We start from the raw sequence: 24,342 nt of genomic DNA on the forward strand, positions 1-24,342 counted from the left end.
CTTCCATTTTGGGCATGATGCCAGTTGGAGAGAGAAGACCTTCCAAGCAACCTACTTGCCTTACTGATGTCCTACATGACAATCTTTATAAGGGATCTTAACTACTTTCACACTTCTGTATTGAGCAGCTGGGGGTCCAGTGGAAGGCAGAAGCACAGCCAAAGGCAATTCTTTCTTCAGGAAAACCCCAAACCATTAAAATGCTGTTTAAGATCATGTATAAAGCTATCAGTATTTGTCACTGTGGAAATTATGCTACAGTCAGATGATAATAATTACAGAAAGCTGTGAAGTCCAGGTCACTTGGGGGCAAAACCAACAAATTTTGTACCATCTTTTTAAACAATTCTGCTGAGCTGATCACGTAGTTACAACTGTGCTGCAATTGTGGGAACTAAACCCATTATTACATAATTTCCAAGGAGTTTAAAGTAAGTCTGGAGCTAGCAAGGGCTTGTCTGAACGTGAAGGAAGAATAAATCATACATCCCAAACAAGAAGACTGATAGTTGTGGTTGGGTTTTTTTTCTCACACAATTCTGAATTTGCATTTTTTTTTCTCCCTGTACTAGTTATTGAAAGAAAATGGTAAGTCTGTCAGCCCGATGGAGAGCTGCCTTTCTCTGCAAGCTTCAGTTACTGCTAAAAGCTAACCAGCAATTCCATCTCTAGCATTTCTGATCTCTGTATGATAAATCCAGAAAAAAACCCTACTAGTTATGTTCATCTATTAAACTTATGATGCAAAACAGGACTGAAAGTTGCTGTCAGTGCTTATTCAACTAGATACATTTAGTATTGAAAGCAGTTGGAAGACAGATAGTAGATAGGCCTTCAGATGAAGAAAAATAGGACTTTTCCATTGCTGACATATACTGAGATTTCATTTTCATCTGGACTATAATGGCTAAATTTACTTGATAAAGGAGAGGAAGAATTTTTTTCTTTTGTTTGCTATGCAATTGATAATCAGAAGAGTGTGCATTTGACAAATATTCCTTTTCTGCATTTGGGGAAAAAGACAGATGATGTATTTCTTCCATATGGTAATTATTTTTTTTAAATTTCCAGCTGTACCTAAAGTAGGTAGTTATAGCTTTTTATCTGTAAATTAGTGTTATGGATAATTTGGATCTTAAATCTTTTAAAGTGATACCTATCATCTGCTTGAATTACTTTCTAATAAGTCTCAGAAACCATGAAAATTTTCAGAAATTGCAATAAAATTATTATTTCTGATGATAGTTTCCAAAGGAGCTCAACTTCACTCCTGATTTCTCTCCCTCCTCCCGTGCAGCGGCACAGGGGGACGGGGAATGGGGGTTACAGTCAGTTCATTACATGTTGTCTCTGCCGCTCCTTCCTCCTCAGGGGAAGGCTCCTCACACTCTTCCCCTGCTCCAGCATTGGGTCCCTCCCACAGGAGACAGTCCTCCATGAACTTCTCCAACGTGAGTCCCTACCACGGGCTGCAGTTCTTCACCAACTGCTCCAGCGTGGGCCTCTCCCACAGGGTGCAGACCTTCAGGAGCAAACTGCTCCAGCGTGGGGTCCCCCACAGGGTCACAAGTCCTGCCAGCAAACCTGCTTCAGCGTGAGCTCCTCTCTCCATGGGGCCACAGGTCCTGCCAGGAGCTTGCTCCAGCATGGGCTTCCCACAGGGCCACAGCCTCCTTCAGGTGCATCCCCCTGCTCTGGCGTGGGGTCCTCCACGGGCTGCAGGTGGAATCTCCACACCCCCTCATCCTTCCTCCATGGGCTGCAGGGGGACAGCCTGCTTCACCATGGTCTTCTCCAGGGGCTGCAGGGGAATATCTGCTCCGGCGCCTGGAGCACCTCCTGCCCCTCCTTCTGCACTGACCTTGGTGTCTGCAGAGTTGTTCCTCTCACATCTTCTCACTCCTCTCTCTGGCTGCAGTTGCCCTTGGTGGTTTTTTTTCGCTTCTTAGCCCAGAGGCACTACCACCATGGTTGATGGGCTTGGCCTTGGCCAGTGGCGCGTCCGTCTTGGAGCCGGCTGGCATGGGCTCTGTTGGACATGGGGGAAGCTTCTAGCAGCTTCTTACAGAAGCCACCCCTGTAGCTCTCCTGCTACCAAAACCTTTCCATGCAGACTCCATACATATGCTCAATGCTGAATTATGCTCAGTAAATAATCAAAGGAGTGTCAAGAGGATCATTTAATATGATCTTGTCAAAATAACTTAATCCACTTGTTTTAGTGAGATTATACTTTTGATCAAAATCAGTGTTACAAAGTTTTAGATTTCTATAATATATCAGTTGATATCACATAGTATCACATTTCAGTAAAAAAACCCTTGAATGACAAAAGATAAATACAGGGTATAAGGAATGGATTAAAACAGTATGTGCAATATGAAGTTGTTCTTTGTCAGTCACTACTGAAGCCAGGTCCCTCAGGAGTCACAACTTGGCCTTATATGATTCAGTTTTTACTAGACACTTACCTAGGCCTGTATTCACTTGTACGCTGTGTGAGCTCAGGCAAAACGTTATGGTACAATCCAGTGGATGCAAGCTAAATCCGAGTAAAATCAAATTAGATCTCTTGAAACAATGGTTAAGAATGAGGACAATTAGTCACTGGAACCAGTTCCCTAAGTGCACTGTGGATGCCTCTTCAACCAATATTTTAAAATCAGTCCTTGGTATTTTTCTGAAATAAGTGTGGTAGTTCAGCTAAGTCATCTAGTGGGAATCAGTCCAAAGAGCTATGCAGGAGGAAAGACAAATCTTATTAATCTTCTGCTGAGTTTATCCACTCGTGGTCTCTATATGTTGGGTTCTGTGCTTGTGGCAGTCTCACAGTTTGTTTGAAGCATCTATTATTTTTAGACAACACTTTCCAGACCTTTTTTTCCCCCTAAAGTATTATTTCTTTTCTTATTTTATAACATTCAGCTACTTCCAAGAGAAGGCATTGGAAAAATAATATTTTCTACAGCATAAATATTTCTGGAATTATTATCTTTGATACTTTTTAAAAAATGAATACAGAAGAGACATTAATAACAAAGACTGAGTGTTAGTTTCAATTTGGCTACATCTTGAGTGTTGCAAATATCACTTTGTAAGCCAGAATCCTGTGAGAACAGCTTTTTACCCCTCGTTGGCATCTGGAAGCAAAAGAAATTTGTGTTGCACATTGCTACTTTTTATTGTCGATGACTGCTGTTCACACTTGCTGTAAAAAGCAAATGTTGGTGAAGTTAATGGCAAGATTTCCATGGTCACAAAAGATATTAGGCAAAGACAGTTGCAAAATCATTCATCTTTGAAAGTATCCACTGAACCACTGAACACAATGATGAACACTATACGAGATAGATAGGTGTTTGTATATTTATGAATTCACACCTGCTTAGAAATAGAAGTGACAATTCTCAGGTCAGTCCATTGACTTCCTGTAAAAAATATTTTATTATAATGAAAAATAATATTGTCTTCATTTATGAAATGTGCAAACATTTGCTGACTGGTTACACCATTCTAAACCATAGATTTTTTTTTTCTCTAGAAAAGTCAAACCCAAAAGATCTATTTCAAACAACCAGACATAAACCATAATAACAGAACATTAAAGTCACACTGCTAAGTTTTCAAAAATCAAGACACAGGTAGTGAAGTATGCCTATTAAGTCTTAATTCTGGCCCCTTGTGAATATGCAGTATTAAACAGTTTTTAATGTTCTTACAGTGTACCATACCATGCATATGAATTTGTGTTTTCTGGAAGTAATTTAAATTGAGTGAAACAAAGCTTTGAAAAACTGTTTACTAAGTAATACCACACTCTAATTGTAAAATTGAGTATCTTAATTATGCCATTAGAGTATATACATGTAATTAGGCAATATGGATATTTAATTTTGTGTTGATTATCGTGTGCAATTATGAACTGAATAATCTTAGGAAATTGTGGCCAAGATTGGCACCTGAGCAGTTTGAAAGTTCTCCATCTTACATTGTGTTTTTTGTAAATGTGCCCTAGAACATAAAGTGTGTTGATATTCTAATGCCTCACCTCAGATCAAGTACTGTATAAACAGTGGTATGCGGTGGGCAGCATGGAGACAGACTATGGTTCCTTCTCATACTATACGGCAAATATTCGCAATCCAGTGTTGAAATTTGCATTGCTTAGGGTTACTTAGGGCTGTATCCATAACACATCCTGACTGCATTTAGGCTATCTTATACATTTCTATATAGTAACCTTGCTAACACTCATATTCGTTGACTTGATCTTTGAAGGTAAGCCCCTCTTAAAAAATTGACCCAAGCACTGGCAATACAAATACCAAGGTGTTCACCGATATTTGCTGAAAATTTAGCACTCAAACTAGCCCTGAAAATATCATAATTGAAGATATCTTTAGACCTACGTGAGAACCAGAAGATCGTCCTGCTTTACTAGTTCATATAAAATTAGAGACGGCAGATATCTGTCTGACATTGGCTGAAGCACCAGGTTTAGACTATGGTGGCTTAGATATAAGACATATTTTAACAGCCTGTACCATTCATATAGGTCTTTATCTGAGCCCTGTGTAGGTGCAGTCCAAGCAGGTGCTAGCGGGGTGTCCACAGAGCTCTGTGTAGTGCAGATATGCCTACAAGACAGTGCAGAAGCTTAGAAAGAGCACATCCAGGCACCAGGAGGCATCTGTGTATATGGATTACACTATTCAAATTTTCTTTCACCTACCAGTTTCAAATCAGAGTCTGCCTGGCCACAACATTCAACCTGCTGGAGGAAGGACATATCTGAAAATTTGCTAGATTAGTTTGCATTCACGTACACTATTTCCGTAATTCAGCACTTGCCTAATCCTAGACTGCAGGATAATTTAAGAAATTTATATCATTTTTCATAATGATAATTTTGGATAGGAGATGGGTGTCTGTCCTCCCCAAATAGGGCATTGGTCCGGGTACATATGGCAGCTGAAACCAAGTGGCCAGGAGCATGAAGTGAGGTGCCTACAAGACAAATAACCCTAGAAAGGAAGCAGGCACAACTGTTGCCTAGGAATGAGGTGGGCTCTGGATGAACTGTATCCCACCTGAATACACAGGGCACATAAGCGGTGTCTGCGTTCTTCTGCAGCACTTGATGCCCGTTACTGTTTAGCATGGAAGGAGAGGTAAGTGATTAACCTTGATACGTGCATAAGACATTAGTCCAAACAATTATCAGAATTTTTAGTCAATGTATCACTTAATTTTTGACTAAACAAGAAGCAGTTTCAGCACCTGTGGTTCTTTGACCATAGATCGAGAAGAACTGTACTTATGTCTGAAGAAGCCATATTACATATTTTCTTGGTTGCAGGGAAAGCAATTTTCCTTAAAGAAATTTACTACCATGTAATTGTTCCTACTCATTGCTCACTCTTTATCTGATTTGCTGTTAATTATCAGATAACACTTTTTTTAAGATACCGTATCACTTTTAGTTCTGGTTATGAGCTTCACCCAGGGGGTGCCATCTCCTGTTGATCTCAACCCAGGCATGGACAGGCAAACAAACATGTGATTTACTAGGCTCATGATACCAGATAAGAGCAGAAAAAACAGAATTCCTCTAGCATCTCAAGTGCCACAACCTTCAGTTTGGGGACTGTCAATTGAAATAGTTTAGGGTGGTGATATGTCAAAAGAGAAGAATGAGTATTTACAACAGAAGAACGAGGACCTGCACGTGGTACTGTTGTCACTGAGGGCTGCAGCACAGCACAAAACTCAGTCTGACATTGAACTGCTCTTTTTAAAACAGGCCTCACACACTGTAAGCAACCAGACAGAATGTAGAGGGTTGTCACAGTCTCTCATGAATTTCTAATTGGTGGCTAATGATGGATTGTACCTGCACATAATGAAGTTATTTTCCACAGGGTTACAGTGTGAACAGAGATCTGGTAATGTGCATGTATAAGTGAAACGGAGTAAAAAAAAATTAGAGTGTTAGGTTATAGGATTCCTTCAGTTCAACAAATTCCCTTTCCTAGAGATAATTTTGTTTGAATTCAATTTTGAAAAAATAACAAAAATCAGTCCTGTTGGAAACAAGATGTTTGGGACATGGGTCTTGTTCACACTTGGTGCAAATTGTCTTTTAAGGGAATGAATATTCTATTTGTATCCACTTCAAGTCTGCTTTATACTGCCCGACTGGTATAAAGGGGCCTTTGGGAATCCTTGAAGAAATTTTCAGAGTAGTTAAGGGAAAATATATTGTATTCACATTGGTTTTCGTAAGATATGAAGGCAAACTTAACAGGCATTACCTTTAATCTTTTCTTCTCCAAGGTAAAATACGAGAAGTACAACACAAAAATCAAAAGCAAAATGGATTTGGAATCAAAATGTCACACAAGCACTTAGTCAGTTGTAAACCTCTGTGTGAAAGTGTGTTTGTTTTTTTGCTCTGAATGGTTATCATCTGAAAAGAACAGGCAACTAAATGCAGAAGGTGTGTGTCATACGTTTGGTGTGCTACTGTAACGATATGTTCTAGTGATTACGGAGCATGTACCTGAATATGATTTCATTCAATCTTATTTACAATAAAAGTTTCTAGTGGATCAAGAGGCAAAATTATTTCTTTCAGAAAGGCTTGATTAGAAAATGAAAATGTGTTAAAACATATTTCTCCTTTCTCCTCCAATGAAAATGACAAGCAAGTAAGTCTGCATCTTGAAAAAACAATATAACTACCAAAACACTTGAATTTGCTTTATGTGGTAAACTAAGTAAAAAATCAAATGCTTTTTGGAGCTCGTTAGATTTTTTTTTTAAAGAAAATTGAAAGACACCTTTGAAAAGCAAACATTTTATTTCAGATTTTTCATTGCTGCAAAAGATCAGGTGCATTAAAATGACACCACCCTCCTCCCCCATTAGAATGCTTCTCTGGTTCCCTCCCACAAAAAACTGTAAACCATCGAACAGCTATAGCACCGAATCATAGCACCAGTTTGGAATTGGGAAGTACAGTATAGGACGTATCATAATTTGAGCTGCAGGATAAAACGAAATTCCTTTCCACAGGTGAAAATAAAAAATGCTATCTTTTTGAGGTAGTTGTGTCAGGCAAAATGTGTCAGATAAATTCCATCTTTGGTTATTATTTTGCACTTAGCTAATATGCACTACAGGTTTTTTTAATGAATATATCATTCTCTATTTTTTTCTTAATTGGTATGTATTATTTTTGAACATTATTAAATAATTGCTTTTATGCCCACCTGAGGTGACTGCATTTTAGCTAAATATGATGTGCTTATTAAGTAAACTGCATATTAGTTATTTTACAGTCCTTGAGGACAAAACATATACTGTGCTCCAAGTAAAGTTTATGAACAATATGTAGTATGAAAATAAGGTAATACTTATCTTGCTTAAAAGAAATGTAGAACCTATGATATCATAAGAATTTGCATAGATTATGAGTATGTCTTTTAGTGCATTTTTAAAGTATTTGCATGTTTAAACCACTTCCTCCTATTCCCATAACCTCCCATCATTTTGTTGCTGTTACTGTGCAATGCTAAAAAAAACCAACCCCAAACAACCTGCTTCTGAATTATGGAACTTAATTTCCAACTAAAATCATGTCAGGTCATGTCAGACAGTGCAGAGAAACAGCAAGAGATACCTCTTTCTCTGTTACATGTTAGCCTATCTATACATTTTATATATATATAAAAATGTAAACTATGTATTCTAACATATTCTGCACATAAAAGGGGAAGTTTAGTGGACTTGTAATGATTTGATCATGAAATTCCCATGAAATACCCAGAAACATATGTGGGTAGCCCTGTCAATGCTCAGTGTGAAATATTTAGAGAAGTCTGGTGAAATTGGAAAAAGCCTGAGAACTGATCCCACCAATGCTAAGAATTCCAGTTCAATCCCTGTTTAAAACAAACCCAAAATCTCCTTGCAGATATGATTCTTACTCAGAAATTAGTGAGATGAGCTACCTGAGCGTAAGATTAAAACAAATGCCTCAACTTGTATATCCATATACAACTAACATGACCAAACATGTTAGAAAATAATAGATGCGGTTTGGTAAGTCATTTTGTAAGAGCACAGATCTGGATTTTCAGATGTTCACTATGTGTTTTACTTGGCTCAGGCAACTCTGCTTTAAAGTCTTGTGCCATGATGGAATGATAATTGGGCGTTGATGAAAAACATCAATCATCATTGTATTGTGATTCGAGTTATATTGTTTTAAAGTTGAGCGGTAAGATGTTGTGAAATAAACCGTATGGGTTTCGTGATTGCACTTTAAAAGCTCCTTCATTTCCATCCCAAGTGTGATTCATTCCTTAAATCAATAGAACTTATTGAAACTCTAGGATTACTTGAAAGAGTTTTGAAGAGTTTGTCAGTAAGAAAAAAATATTCTGACTCTTTTCTAGTACATATCTCTTTGTGTTCCATATCCTCCCTAATACTTCTGAACCCTTACTGTAGACATTTTTCCACCATTCTTGCTGGGACAAGCCACCCTGATTTTGAAGTTTTGTTTAGCCAAGTCATTCAGTGGAAGTGTTCTGTTATCAGTAATTTAAATGACTCATCTGCAAAGAAATGAAAATAAAGACAAAATGGCCCAAAGTTTCATTGATCTCTTAGGCTTATTTGTGCCAGTTACTTTAGATCATTGGAAGGAGATCAATCTTTGGCCATGGTTGAAAACAAGTATCTAATCACATAAAAGAGATTATGTCAAGCTGAAACTGCTTTACATATGAAACTGGTTTGATTGTTACTTCCATAATAACCAGCCATTAACAAGTGGTTGGTTGATCACAAGAACAGGGTTGAGGCTTGTCGAAGTTATTTTGATGAGCAAACATGAGTCTTACAAATGATGGCTACAAATGATGTAATCAATATGCAGTGGAGCTAGTGTGGCAGTGTGTATCTTCATAGAGGAATACAGATGATACTATAGAGGCCTTAATCCCTGGGGATGCATTTCATCTGACTGACTCTTATGCTCTTCTTCTCCTTTGACGCTGAAACCACAAGGAACACAGGGCAAAAATAAATAAATAAAAAATTGTTTTAATATGTGTAGACATCAGAGCAAGAATCTTACATGAATATGAACAGAAGCAGAACAGTGGCATCCTCTGTTCCTGCTTTTTCACATCCAGCATGTTAAATCTTCTGAGGCTCTTAGTGATCAGGAGTTTCTGACATTAGGGTGGGATTTCTTAGGTCGAGAGGGTCGTAGGTATGTGATGATTTGAAATAGACTTTTGTGTATGTCAGAAAGCATAAGAAGGTTCAGAGCTGAGGGAGTTTATTTCATGGAGAAGTGTGAAAAGGAGGGATTATCACTTTAAACTTTTGTTCTTTGGTTTCTATAGAAATTAGGCTGATGTGTGAAGATGAGTTAGAAAGTTTATGAGTAGTGAGCTTGGCTGATCAAGGCCAAATGAAAGAGAGGCCAATAATGTGGCTAATGAGCTGGAGAAGTGTGTTGCAACTGATACAACACAAATACATTTGAAGAAGATGTTGACAAAGGAGTCAACAGTAAAAGAGTTATACAGGAGGAATCTTTCCCTTTTTACTCTTTACTGTAAAATGTCTGGAATCTTCACTCTCTTTTTTCTTCCCTTTGACATTCATCTTCCCTTGTTATCACTAAAACACTTCTCTTTAACCTCCTCCTCTTTGATTACAGTGCCCTTGTTTTGCCACTCTGAAGGTATGATCAACATGCCTGGGAATGCATGGTGCAGACGGTTGGCTACAGCCCCTCAATTATTTTGGCTACAAAAACTACTGTTAATTCTTACATTCCTCTGCCTCTTTCCCCTAATGAACACAAACCACTTTGAAAATTATAAAATTAATTAATGATGCCACAAGACTTCTGCCTAATTTTGCTTTATTAAGGATTTAGACTAATTTCAACTTGGGCCAGAGGCTGAAGTTATCTGTCAGGGTCGTGTAAGTCAGAGCTTTTAGCTTTTGGCTTTCAGCTTTTACAATCCAAGAATCACCTGCTTTGGCAAAAAAAACCACAACCAACCAATAACAACAACAAACAAAACACAAGCAAACAAACAAAATGCATGGAGAGGGGCTATGCACAATGCCATATTCTTGGTCCTTTAGAAATTCATCTTGAAGTGCAGTAAAGTTCTGGGTACTGTCAACAGCAAGTGCCTAAGATCCTCAGAATGCTTAAGGTTAACAGGCAGTTCTCCGTCGCTTCAGACCAGCTTTTCAGAAGAGCTCAGTTCTTGCATAACCTTAACTGAATATAAGATTTTGAACAGTGTTAGGAAACAAGAAACTCTGATTGACCAGGCTGTCGAAGACACTTGCCAAGGTCTAAACTCTTGCCACTTAATCTGATCCTAAACAGAGGTTGAGCTTGTCTTGAGTATATGATTCTAAGTATAAGTTTCATGAATATGTTGACCTCCAAGATTTCTCTGACAAGAGGGGGAAATCTGTACATTAAGAATAAGTCCTGACTTTGAATACTAGGCTTACTTCCATATCTTGGCATGAACTTGAAGTTTTAACTTGAAAATAATTTTTTAGGTATTCTCTAGAGGCATAAGTGTATAGTTTCTATGCCTAGGCATGCTAAGCCTTGGCAATTCTGTTTTTATTTATCTGGACTGGGTTTTATTGTATTCATTTAGGTCTTATTATCCTGCTTGTATATTGCATGTAGTTTGTTTTTTCAAGTGGTATATTATACTGGGCTAGCAGAGACATGATTTCTATTACTTCCGTCGTATGAAAGAGGAACACAGGGAGACCTATCCAAACTCACCAACTGTGGTTTGTTACAGTGACATTACAGATAGTGGTAATGACCTCTAGAAAGGTTTGCTCTATTTTAACCAATAATCATTATACCCCTATTATGCTTACCTGTTAATGCTATAAATAGTAAATGATTAGTCATCTTTAATTACTCTGGAGCATAATTTAAAATGGATTTAGGATAGAAATTAAGTAAAAACAAAAAAAGTTTCTAAAAATATCATTCAGGTTTTAAGGAGTTCTGCTGTTTTTACAAAGTCTGAACAAATGACATCTCTGTGTTTTCCAAAAGATAATAAAACAAACTAAAATATCCACAAACGTTTCCCGTATCCTTTTAAGCAATTTTCATTTCCTTGAAAAATAACCTCATAATGAAACACTAAGCCTGAAAAGGCATGGTGGGGGGGCAGGAGGGAGAGGAAGAAGTCTCTGTTTAAGAAACATTCGCTTCTGTGTATTCAGACCTGCATTGAGTGCTTGGCCTGTCTACCTATCCCTAAACACAGTCAAAATGCCCCGAGGTATTAAAACCCAATGTGTCAGCAAATCCTAGGAGTCAGGTGTTTAGTGCTCTGGATGTGTGGATGCTTGAGATTTTGCCAGGCACCACTGAACAGCTTTCATCTGCGCATGGTTTATAATGTGACAAAATATGCTGAATAAGAACAATGGTTGAAACAACTTGATAAAAAGGCGCTCTCTCAGCTGGGCTTCAGTCTGATGTAAGTCTTATTGCCCATAGCAGCAAAGTGATCTCAAAGTATCTTTCTTTTCACTGCGGATGATTCAGCCTGCATAAACTGTCGGTATTGATCTTACAGTTGGGTTTTGAGAATTTACTCTGTTGGGGTCATAAGCAATTTTTTGTAATTCCCTTAACTAAATATGCAAGGAAATCTTTCCAGCCAGCTGCAAACCTCTTCACAGTTCTTCCTTATCTCCAGCTTCCCAAGCAGTCTTCACTACCCCAGACTCTTTGGAGTTTATTGCTCTTGCCCTCCATACACATTCTTACTATTTGCAAGGGTTCGGAAAACATCTTTCTCAGCTTCCTCTCTTAGTTGTAGAGACCAGCTGTCTGCAATCAAATGACCATGCCTGGGGCTATGTTGAGCATCATGGAAGGAATGATGGGAAGTGAAACGTTTGTGAGCAAGTGTCAAGAAAACTTTTAACAACTAATGTGTGAATGAAGTTATAGAGATGCTAAGTGCAAACCACTGTCATCCTAAAGGGATCTATACCCTCCTTGAAATGAAAATCACTGTGTATTTACCTTTTTCTTGTAGTCTTTCCTTGGTATCTCCTATTAACTGAAGCATCAGAAAAAAGAAATGAAAACTACATCTATCTGAAAATACTACAAGCTTTCCCAAGGTTCAGGGGAAAGGCGACAGAACTGGGAATGAAAATGGATATGTCAGGTAGTTAAATACAAAGTAGGATGAAAGGGAGTCTCATAGGGGAGCAACATCAATCAGATCATTTTTGTTAGACCACAGGAGCCCAGCTGACCTTTGCTGGACACAGTGTTGCAGGTTAGATGGAGTCTAAGTGTGATTTAATATGTCCATTCTTCTGAAAAAGTTGTTTATAAAACATATTCATACATTTAAGTTGCACAGATTTTTTTGAAACATTTTTTGTAACGGAGGGGAGCTTTTGTGCATGGTCCCTCCTTTGCTCATTTAAAAGCAATGTGTTGGTTCAGCCACATACCTTTAAGAGTAGTTGACACAGACACATCCTCACCTGCCAATTCTGCTACAATAGTGTTACTGCTGGAAAAGGAATGGAACTGGCAACTAGGGACAGTAACACCTTAAACCACAGAGAATAGTCACCCACGATTGCTTGTCAAAGCCATAACACTTATGAAGAAATGCAGTGGAAGTAACTATAAGACAGCATGGGTAACATGGGGAGCTCTATTCCAGCTCTGTGTGCTGTCTTTGGGCAAAAATGTTTATCAGCTGGACGCAACTGTGACTACATCAGTGGAAAAGAGAAGAGAATGACTACATCAGTGGACAAGGGGAGAGCTACAGATGTCATCTATCTGTACTTCTGTAAGGTCTTTGACATGGTCCCCCACAACATCCTTTTCTCTAAATTGGAGAGATTTGCATGTGATGGATGGACTGTTCGGTGGATCAGGAATTGGTTGGACCACAGGTAGTGGTCAACAGCTCAATGTCCAGATGTAGATCAGTGATAAGTGATGTCCCTCAGGGGTCTGTATTGGGACCAGTACTGTTTAATATCTTCATCAGTGACATAGACAGTGGGATCAAGTGCACCCTCAACAAGTTTGCAGATAACACCAAGCTGAGTGGTATGGTTGACATGCCTGAGGGAAGGGATGTCATCCAGAAGGACCTGGACAAGCTTGAGAAGTGGGCCCATGTGAACTTCGTGAGATTCAACAAGGCCAAGTGCAAGGCCCTGCACATGGGTCAGGGCAACCCACGGTATCCATACAGGCTGGAGGATGAAGGGATTGAGAGCAGCCCTGAGGAGAAGGAACTTGGGGATGATGATGGATGAAAAGCTGGACATGAGCCAGCAATGTGCACTCACAGCCCAGAAAGGCAACTGTATCCTGGGCTGCATCAAAAGAATCATGACCAGCAGGTCGAGGGAGGTGATTTTCCCCCCTCTACTCCACTGTTGTGAGACCCCACCTGGAGTACTGCGTCCGGCTCTGGGATCCTCAGCACAGGAAAGACATGGACCCATTGGAATGGCTCCAGAGGAGGGCCAGGAAGATGATCAGAGGGCTCTAGCACCTCTCTATGAGGACAAGCTGAGAGAGTTGGGGTTGTTCAGCCCAGAGGAGAGAAGGCTCCAGGGAGACCTTATTGTTGCCTTTCAATACTTAAAGGCGGCCTACAAGAAAGGTGGGAACAGACTTTTTAGTAGGGCCTATAATGATAGGACAAGGGGTAATGGTTTTGAACTAAAAGAGGGTAAATTTAGACTAGGTATAAGGAAGACTTTTTTTTATGATGAGGGTGGTGAAACACTGGAACAGGTTGCCCAGAGAAGCTGTATGTGCCCCATCCCTGGAAACATTCAAGGCCAGGTTGGATGGGGCTTTGAGCAACTTGATCTAGTTGCTGCCCATGGCAGGGGAATTGGACTAGATGACCTTTAAAGGTCCCTTCCAACCCAAAGTATTCTATGATTCTATAAACGGAGAAGAAACCAATGAGAATAATCAGAGGTGTAGAAAACAGAGGCTTTCCTAAAATGCTTGTGTAGAAAACTTGAACAAAATAAGACTTTTATAGCTTGACAAGCAAAGTCAGAAGGAACCATGTATATGTTTGAAAATTTTTAAACGTAGCTGCAAGAGGGAAAGAAATCAACAGTTCTCTGCATACCTGCATAGGCATGGAGAGGTAATGGGCTTACATTTTATCAAGAGCTATTTGGAATGGGATGGGACACTTTATCTTGTGTAACAGAAGTAGATTGTCTGGAGGTGTTGTGAACTCTTCATTACTGGAGATCCTTAAAGAGAGAGTTAGCCAATTTCCACTTAGGATGTTTTATGTATAGTTCATCCCTAAGGTTGGATCAATGCTTATGTGGTGAAAGATGTAAGTACTCAACCTGACTTGGTTTAAGCCTTTGCTTGTTTTTTTGGTATTTTTTTTGGTTTTGGTATTGGTTTTGTTTTGTTGGTGGTGGTTTGGTTTTTTGGTTGCTTTTTTTTTTTTGGGGGGGGGTGGGGTTTGTATGTTTTTCTTTGGTGTAAATATCCATTGGCAATAATAAAACTAGCAGGGAAGATAAAATAAGAAAAATAATTAGCATAGCCAGTGTGTCTGCAATTTTTCCTAATATTGCAGGAAGGGCTTTGCTAAAGTCCAAAAAAAGCCTGAAGTGACACTGAATTGACATAGAAAACCCAATCTCTTCTCACTAGTGGGTGAACAGTTTCGAGGATACTAGTATTCAGAAATCAGAATTAGATGATAATGTGATTCTTGTGTAATACAATGTTTACATTTGGAATCATTCACAGAATAAGAGGAAACCATTCACACTGTCATGTCTATTGCTTCTTCAACCTACTATTTTTTTGATTTATGTTTAGTATAGTAGGTAGACTTGTACTCATCAATGATTCAGACATTCTATACTTTCAGATAAAAAAGGACCATCATGTCACTTAATCTGAGCTTCTGAATAACACAGAACAGAAACTTTACACCACGTAATTTGCTTCATATAGTATATAATTTCTTGTCTAGGTACTGTATCTTAGAAAATAATCAAAATCAAATTTTAAGGCTTTATATGACAGAGAGGATACCACTCCATATTCTACTGTATTTTACTCATGAATTATCAACCTTATTGTTAAATATGTACAGTACTGAGTAAGGCTTTACAGCCACAACACTTGCTCTTAATGCGGTTTCATTGCTTTGTAAAGTCAATACAAGCCAAACTAACATCTTCCTCGAATATAGACCCTAAGTTCCTAAGGCAATAAACAGTGTTAGAACTAAAGTACATCTCCCACCTGGATTCACATTCCATGTCATCACTGGTACATAATCCCATGTGCCTCTTGTTAGTTTCTTTCCCCGTTTGATAGTCTTTAAGGAGAAATATGTTCACCCACTTAAATATCTTAAAAATAAGAATGACAAGTCCTACCTAAATAAACAACAGATGCTCAAGTATACCTTAGGGTGAATACATCAGTCAGAATAATCATTATCACATAATATGCAACCACATTATCTTCATCTGTTCCTGCACTGTATTCCCAGGAAACCTAAGCAACATATTTCATTCTACCAGGAGACAGTTGGGTTCAAGGCACACTCATCAAATCTTCACATTCCCTTTTTGAAGAGATGAAACATACATAAACTTTTCTAACATAAGCAAAAAACAATCAACATGGGCAGCATATGAAATAAATTTTAGCATAATTTTACAATAATTTTCTCTACCTCCACAAGGAGGATTTCAAAATGGCAAATCCAGATGGCAATTTTTCACAAAAATTATGAAAAAGTGTGAGGAGCTTCAGGATCCCCAAGTGTGTATTCAGAATATTTGAGATAATAATCTTGACTGTGAAATTCAGATACCACATGGCATTAGGATTCTGAATAAACATCATGGGTTTGCCTTCCTTTCCCTCATTACTTTTCCCTTTCCATTTCTGAATCTCAAGACTTAAGTATTTGTTTATGTAGTTCTGTGCTGTCTAATATGAAGTCCACATGAAAATTAGACTATATTGGAGACAGTGCAAGTTTCTGACCAGTGAACCCTCACAATTTTTTGTGTATTGATCACAAAAACCTTGCATTTGCCTTCTGTATGTTGATCCATTTTATGCAGGGAAAAAAAAGGTGCATGATTTAATAGCTTTTAATATTTCATAATTTTATTATAACACAATGGTTTAGTAATTTCACATTTGCTGTGGTACAAAAGCACCATCATGCTTATGTTTTAAACTCTAGAGAACCAAGTAGATGTTTTTTCTCACAGGTTCTAGCTATAATATTTTGTTTATCTACACAGTTAAGGAACAACCTTATTTTAAAGGTGCTAGGGATGTGAGAGTCAGCACTGAAAAATTTGGGGTGATAGTTGTACCAAATGTAGGTAATTATGAGCTAGTGTAGGCTAGCAAGTTATAGCTATGCAGAATCTAATTGCCAGGGATGGCATAGATGGTAGGATGCTTACATTGTCTGTGGAATGCACAGGCACTAACATTGTCTGTGGAATAGAGTATTTATATAGTAGTGTATACAGTAGTGTAGATCATTCTCTTGGTTTTGAGTCAAATGTGATTTCAGAACTAAATTTACGGACTTGTTAAAGTATCAGGGATCCAATCCAACTAAGTTCCAGACAGAAATCTAGTCCATTTACTGTCCACCACTTGCTAATTCAATTACTAGCAATACATATGGCAAATGCTGCAAAGATTAGCCGACTCACAGAGGAGATATAGGCTCTAGGCTCTGTGTAGGCTAGTGGGTTTTTAAGTCACACCCTGGGGGATTACTATTACTTCTAGCCAAATGGATGCTTAGATTGTAGCTATGTCTATCCATTCTCATGTAACAGAAGGAAATGGGGAAGGAACCTGAGGTGAATTTCATAACCGAGGCTCACCCTCTGATTCTCACAGTCTTAGCTACTTCTTGGTTCACTCCAAGTTCACTTGTTTCTTCCCTGAGTGGTCAAGCACTGTAACAAGCTTCCCAGGGAAATGGTCATGCCCCAAGCCTGTCAATATTCAAGAGGCATTTGGACAATACTCTTAGATATATGGTTTACCTTTCAGGTTGCCCTGTGTGGGCTCAGAAGTTGGACTCGATGATCCTCTTGTGAGTCCCTTCCAACTCAGGATATTCTATGATTCTGTGAATCTATGAAAATCACACTGATTAGGAGCATGCTATGCACCGATTGTTTCCTTGACGTGTGTCCAACATCCCGCATATACAGTCTGAAAAGAACCGCAGCCTCCCATTTCCGCAAGTGGGGTGCTTTGAGCACACATTACGCAGTGACTGGGTAGTGCCTCTATATGCTATTTGCAGTAGGTGTTCAGTTTCTGAAGACTAGACTCCAAATAGGGATCTCTGCCTATTTCTTCCTATTTCTTCCTTCTGCTTTCCTTGGAAAATTCAAATGTATCACTTAGCCAGACTGGATCACTATCTGGACAGGCCTAAATTAGTTTGCCTGGATTTCCCTCTGTATGTTTTCAGAAATATGTCTGTTGATTTTATGGGTAACTTTTACATAATTACTTTAGTTGGAGTAGGTCATTTTACCATCCGTTATCACACACACTCATCCACAGTAGACAGCTACTCTTTCAGTGAGGCAGCACCTAAGTTTAGACATCTGATTCCACCCAAAGTTTTATTGTTACAGTTAGATTCGTGTACATACTTTGTGCCAAATTCTGCTCTCATACTTGTCAGTGATGTCTGTGAAGTTATACAGGATTTATACAAATATGATTCAGAATCAGAAATTATAGATGACTCCAGACAATGGGCGGTGATACACATTTGGATTCAGACTGTAAATAGCCAGGGTATTTTCCCTATTTAAATACTGAGGTTAACTTTGAAGACAGAAGCCTTTGCAAAATTCAGGCTGAGACATTGATATTAGAATTATTTTAGGCAGAATAAGGAGTCAATTGGATCCAAACTCTAGTTACCACAAAAGCATTTGGCTGAAGGAGATAGTAAGGGATCTTGCAGGGATCAATTTTTGCTGTAAAGGCCATGCAGCCCTTTTTTGGTTATCAAGAAGATGATAATATTTTTCATGGCAAGCTTTGTAGGTGCAAAAGAGTTTGTGGGATAAGAAATGATGATGAGGGAGATTAAGTTACTATTACAGAGAATTATGTATAATTTAAATATGTGCCCTTCAGAGAAAAGCTTTTCTTAGTATCCAAATGCACGATAGTGTAGCTGGGAACCAAGAATGAAGATGAGCATAAGAGGACAGGAAACCCCTGTCTTGGAAAGCAATGAAGCACATAAGAATTGAGAGTTCAGAGCAATTATTGTTTCTCAGTATAAGTGAATTATAAATGAAAGACTATGGCAAAAAGGATCCATATGAATCTTAGTTCTTTAAGAGATAACCAACATACCATGTGGGAGACAAGTAATATTACTTCTATATATAGTACTGCTATACTAGGTTAACACATCAGCACTATCATCTATACTTGAAAAGAATGCAGATATATTAAAAATTTCAAACAGTCCTGAAGATGAACTTGAGAGTATAAAACTTATAATGCAAGTTAAAAGGAGCTCAGTTTTTGTGAATTTCTTTGTTCATAGAAGACAGCCCCTGTGTTCAGGGGATACTGAGGAAAGCTTTGATACTGAATGAAATAAAAATGTTAAAAGGCCTAGCAAGTGTGGCTCAAATCAGGCAAACTGAATGTTAAAGGAAGGTGCTTTTGTAGCTGTAGTTAAATGTAGAAATATCTCACAGCAGAAGGGCAGCAGATGCAAGATCACTTGGAATCATTAGAGCAAGATTGCCGTTCTTTCTAAGGACAAGAAGTCAAACTCCTGGAAGAAAATCTATGAGTGAGAAAATCAGAGAGGACAGAGGAATAATATGGTCGTAATGGTTCTTTTGGTTTTGACATCTAATTCTGCATTTCAGGGAACTCTCCTCTGCTTTCCTTTCTTCTGAGTCAAAAGAGAACATACATTTTGCATTGCCCTCAGAAAACACATGGCAATAACTATGATCAAACACACCATGCCTGCGAGTTTCAGGCAGTTATATGCAAGAGGAAATTAATAATTTTTAATTTCCCTTTACAAGTGACAGACATATTTTTGAGTTTCTGTGTCTGGCCAGATCTTGGTTTGAAGCTGCAGTAAATGGACAGTTTGTACAAGAGAGGTCAGATTAAAATTCAGAGAAGGTACAAGCAAGCTTAGTTGGCTGGCCAGGGTTGGTACTCATCCATATGCCAGAGCTCAAACTGATTGATTGTCAGATCTTAGTTCAAATATACATTCTCTTTTTGTAGGCCGGAATGGTTCATTTGTTATTGTTTCATTGTTTTGTGTTTGTTATGGAGGAGGAGTTGTTTATTTATTTGTGATTTTCTTTTCCGTTGTTGCATGGGTTATGATTCATCTCGCTCAGATCATTGGAACATCTCCTGCTTAATGAGCTCCTCACTACTCAGCAGCCTCAGGCTCTGGTGGAACCTGGGTCTTTCCTGTTGGCTGCCGGGAGAGAACAGTTGTCTCAAAAGTTGAAATGTTTTTGTTTAACCCAATTTGTTGGTCTTAGTATAAGCTATCTGGGTGAAATGGGTTGTGAATAGGAGGTTGTGAATACAGGAGGTTGGAATACATCATCTAAACATCTTAACTGGTCTTAAAACTTACACACTAGGAAAGCCACTAGCAGTTATATGCATAGTTTCTCTTAGAAATGCCTTTCTTTCATGTATTTATGTTGTACCTCAATTATTTTGGTAAAAGGAAGAAAAAAAATATAATACACTGCATGTGAAAGCTTTGAAAATAGAGGTAATATAAGGAATTTCAAAGAACTTTTTCATTTATTCTTTAGGACATAGACTAAATCTGTCAGCAACTTAATAGCCATCCTGCTTTCACATTATGTTGTCCCACACAACACACGCATTACAAAATATTTGTACTATGCAACCCTAAAATGTAATATTTATACAATATTTCATCAGTTACTTAGGTTTATAGTCTCCTATTCATATTAAATTTAGCTGGCAAATGTGTGTTACTAAATTTGTTACTGTCACTTCATCTGTAGCATGGAAAAACAATAACACATCTTTAAAAAAAATAATCAAACATATACAAAAGAAGAGAGACTTTAACAGGAAGCTTACTACCTGCTTAGGAGTTTAGCCCACTTCCTGCTCCAAGGCCAAAATATCAGGATTCATACCCCTTGCAGATAGGAGTTTGTGTAGTGGACTGTCTTTGCCCATATTTATTAAACACTTTCTCCAATACCATGCATTTTGTATAAATAAGAGTGGACAATTTAAAATAATTAAAAGTGTCTTGGTAAAGTTTCATGTCATTTAAATAAAACAAATAAAAGCACTGATTAAAATATACACGGTATTTCTTGTCTTCTAGGGGCTGTACAGAAAGTAGTCTGTAGTTCCCACCTATAGGACACACAAAACACTGGTTAAGAACGTATAAACTGAATGTGTCTCTCCAAGCAAAATGTGAAATTGTGCACCCAACAAAAATGGAAATAAAATTAATTTTATTTCTTTTTATTGCTGCAAAAGGTGTCAGTATCTATACTCCATATAGAGAATATTCATACCTACTCAAACACACATATAAATGTAACTCATGGTAATAACAGTTATTTTCCCATTGGGTTTACAATTTCTTTCAGTGCTGTAGGCGTCTCTTTTAAAGAAGCAAATGTGCTGCAGCTGCACATAGCCATAAATGGTCTTAGGTAAATGTGCTTCCTTGAGTGACTATTTTATTTTAAACAATTTTTGTAACCAAAACCTCTCAAAAAGGGAACAAAAAGCCAAATCCATTGTATCTTTCATATCACTTTAGAGATAGGCAGTAGAAATGCAGAATGCAAAAAAACATTTCTTTTTTGAAATTGAAAAAGTTGCATAATTACAGCAAAAAAACATTCTTTGGGTTTTGTTTTGGTTTTTTTTTCAATCTTGATCTTTTCTGAAATGGCCAAGTCATTAAAACCCTTCAAGTGAGAGATTGCAGAGTATGTAGCAGCCTTGATAAGACTTATAGTACTATTCTACAACACGCAGGTATATCATTTTGAACACACTTCTCTATTTTCAATTCTCTCCACAGCAGCAAGAAATAGAAAATATCAGCATGGGAGACTTTGTGTAGCATGAAATACTGGCGATATATTGATGAGTCAAAACATTCAATTTGCTGTAGCCAAGGTAAATTTAATTTGGGAGACTACGTTCAATTTATACTTTGTTACATTGTTCCTTCCCTGATAGATAATAAAGCTGTCTTTATTTATTTTTTAAGAAATACTTCAGATCTGTGAAAACGTAACACTTTCTTTTGTTCTTTATCTGCACTGAAGATCCCTTTGCACTTCCTTGGCTACAAACGTCATTTACAGCCCACACTGCCAAAGTGCTTTGATGGATTTTGGAGGCAAGTGAGGATAGGGTGCATTTTGCTAAACACAGAGATAGAGTGTAAAATGATGGTGAACTGCATGACCACACACTTCCACTTACCGACACGTATAGTCTAAATGAGCCTATGGAGAATCAAAACTGGTGGAATTTACAAGGCAGGAAAAAAAGAAGAATGTGTAAGGAGGTGGAAATTAAAGCCAATTTACACCTTCCCTACCCCTCATGCCAGTTATTTTTCCTGTTACCACCTTCTTTTCTAAATCCTTGGTATGCAGGCTACACCATCATAGGCTGAGATTTACACATTTTTTTCTAATACCCGTATTCCCCCTCTTATACATTTACCTTTCAATCGAGACCATGCTTTTAAAGCTTTCTTTCCTTCCCTCTCTTCTACGTGACACTGACAACAGCAGTATCACAGGACGTGTCTTCCCTTACTGCTTTACCCCAGTGCCATTAAAGGTTTATTTAATCTCATAGTAGAGTTGGGACCATACGAGACTCTTACTCTCTTCAGGAAAAGTTAACGGTTCCCTGCAGGACTATATAACTCCTCTTTACTTATATTAGGAATAGTTTGATTCTAGTAATACCCTGGCACTGCAGCTCTGGAAAAGACATTCATCACGTCTTTCTGCTGCTTGTTTAGTGAGTGGGATTATGCAAAAATGGAGTGTGAAAAGGGATTTGAAATGCACTTTTTAGCTTATATGTTACAGAAATTCTGAAAAGTCATAGAGGACTCTTCTGAATTAGCTTTCGTATTGAAATCTGCAGTTTATTATACTGAGAAGGGACTCTAAAGAGCAAATAAAAAATTCTGAGTGTAATGACAGTGTTTACAGAATATAACTGCTACAAGACTGATTGCATGATATATTACTTCTTTCATTGTGAGCCACAAAACAGGTAGAGGCATGGTAGACTAATTTGGTTTATATATTCAGCTGTAAGGCTAGACACTGCATCATTCTTTTCATAAAGCAGTGACTGGAGGCATGTGGAGCCCGTAGCCATGACAGCAATAAACCAGCTCTAAGCCTGAGCTCTAAGAAAGAAACTCGGCCTTGTCTCCATCCCTTCCTGCTCATGACCCGACTCGACTTGCTCTCTGGAGGGGGGGCTGGGTCCTCATGAATGATCTATTGAGCAGAGGTACAGTATGGAGAAGCGTGTCTACAACGAGCCTTTTAGCAGAATTTCCCACCGTTACACTAACACGAGTGCAGGTCCACTCTTGCTAGTGGTGACTTCAGCTCAAGTCATGCAAAACCTCTTGGCAGCTGCTCTACTTCACCGTATGGATTTATTGCTGTATAGTAAACACTGGTGATAAAAAGACAAACATCTTGTCTACATTAGAACTCCCATTGTTGCTAGCAATGATGGAGCTGCAGGAAGAGCGGTGAACACCTAGGACTCCAGCTGGAATCAATATAGATTGCAAGTACTCAAAAGTCCTTGAAGATCAGACCCAAATTGCCCAAGATGACATTTTATTGGCATGAACAGGTAATATGAAAGCAATATAGCAACTTCTGATGTGCTACATGTTTAAAATGGATTATCTGTACACCTCACATGAAACGAGCACTAGTGATAAAAGAAAAGATCAATTTCAGACAGCAGATCTGTTTTGAGACTGTAGTCCTTTGTTGCTGATGGTATGTAGTGCCTCTTGACACCTTCTGTAAAGACCTAGATAATCACATGGTGCTAACATGTCCTCTTCTTTTCATACACTCGTTAGCATCAAAAGTCAGTTGGAAATACATAAAGTAGTATAGGAATGACAAGTGGCAGTAGCTGGCAAGAGAGTGGGTAGAAAGTCAGGGGAACTAATTCAGCAATTTATCCCATCATATTTATTCCAGATGAGAACTTCTACAAATCCTATGTTGAATCACTGCAGTGCTTTCTGCATTCCTCCTTCCATGAAGATTAAAATCTTCTTGGTATCTTACACATCTGGTTTTTGTTTCTTTTGTATCACAAGAGATGTTAAAGTTCACATCATTATGTTTGCACTGTGCAAACTGATCTTGCTGCTAATATGACCGCACCAGAACCTCTTTTCAAGAGGGTCTCAAGGCTGTAAAAATCAAATGAGAAAGGTATATTATATTCTTAAGAACAAGTGAAGATTAATTTAGTGATGGAATTAATGAGATCTGCGGTCACCTTTATCTGGACTGGACTCTGCAATGACTGGGAACAATACTGAGGAGGAAGAGCTGCGATGATAGGCTCTCTTTGGAATGTTTTAACACTGAGTCAGTTAATTAGTTTCATTTTCATCTCGTTTTGCAGTAATGGTGGTTTCTGATTTTAGATACAATAAATTACAACAGTCTAATCTTGATTTTGCTAGTGCTGGAGTCATCACTGGATAATAATATTCAGCAAGAAACAGTTTTGACTCACTGCAGATGTCAGTGGCTCATCCTTTGCGTTTGCCTCACTGGATGACATGATCCCAGTGTATCATAAAAGTCTGGCTTGCTCTTTTAGTATGAATTCTTGTGGTCTCATGAAGACAAGAAGTCTACTCACATGTCCTATCTAATCATGTACCACTGCTACGCCAAGGAGTAACTTCTATAACTTCTATAATCAATTCCCAGAAAAGTTAATCGTTACAAGTTTTTAAACTTTTGGTAAGTAATTGTAAGATAAAATTTGTGCCACAGCCAGTGGCAGCAGGTCAGGCTTAAGATCTCAGTAGTACTGTACTGTACATTGCTTTTCTACCCATTGTTTCTCCATCTTTTCTGTTC

At 38.2% G+C, this 24,342-nt stretch overlaps 1 long non-coding RNA gene across 3 annotated transcripts in view; it reads left to right on the top strand.

Moving 5' to 3' along the window:
• LOC142600517 (uncharacterized) overlaps window positions 1-24,342 on the top strand; it is a 634,685-nt gene that overhangs the window by 552,851 nt on the left and 57,492 nt on the right. For all 3 annotated transcript variants that reach the window (XR_012834050.1, XR_012834048.1, XR_012834049.1), the window contains exon 2: window positions 1,496-1,594. This is a non-coding gene — a long non-coding RNA (uncharacterized LOC142600517). The remainder of the gene's footprint in view (window positions 1-1,495; window positions 1,595-24,342) is intronic.

This window comes from Balearica regulorum, chromosome 1 (assembly GCF_011004875.1).
Source record: "Balearica regulorum gibbericeps isolate bBalReg1 chromosome 1, bBalReg1.pri, whole genome shotgun sequence".
NCBI classification, from domain to species: Eukaryota; Metazoa; Chordata; class Aves; order Gruiformes; family Gruidae; genus Balearica; species Balearica regulorum.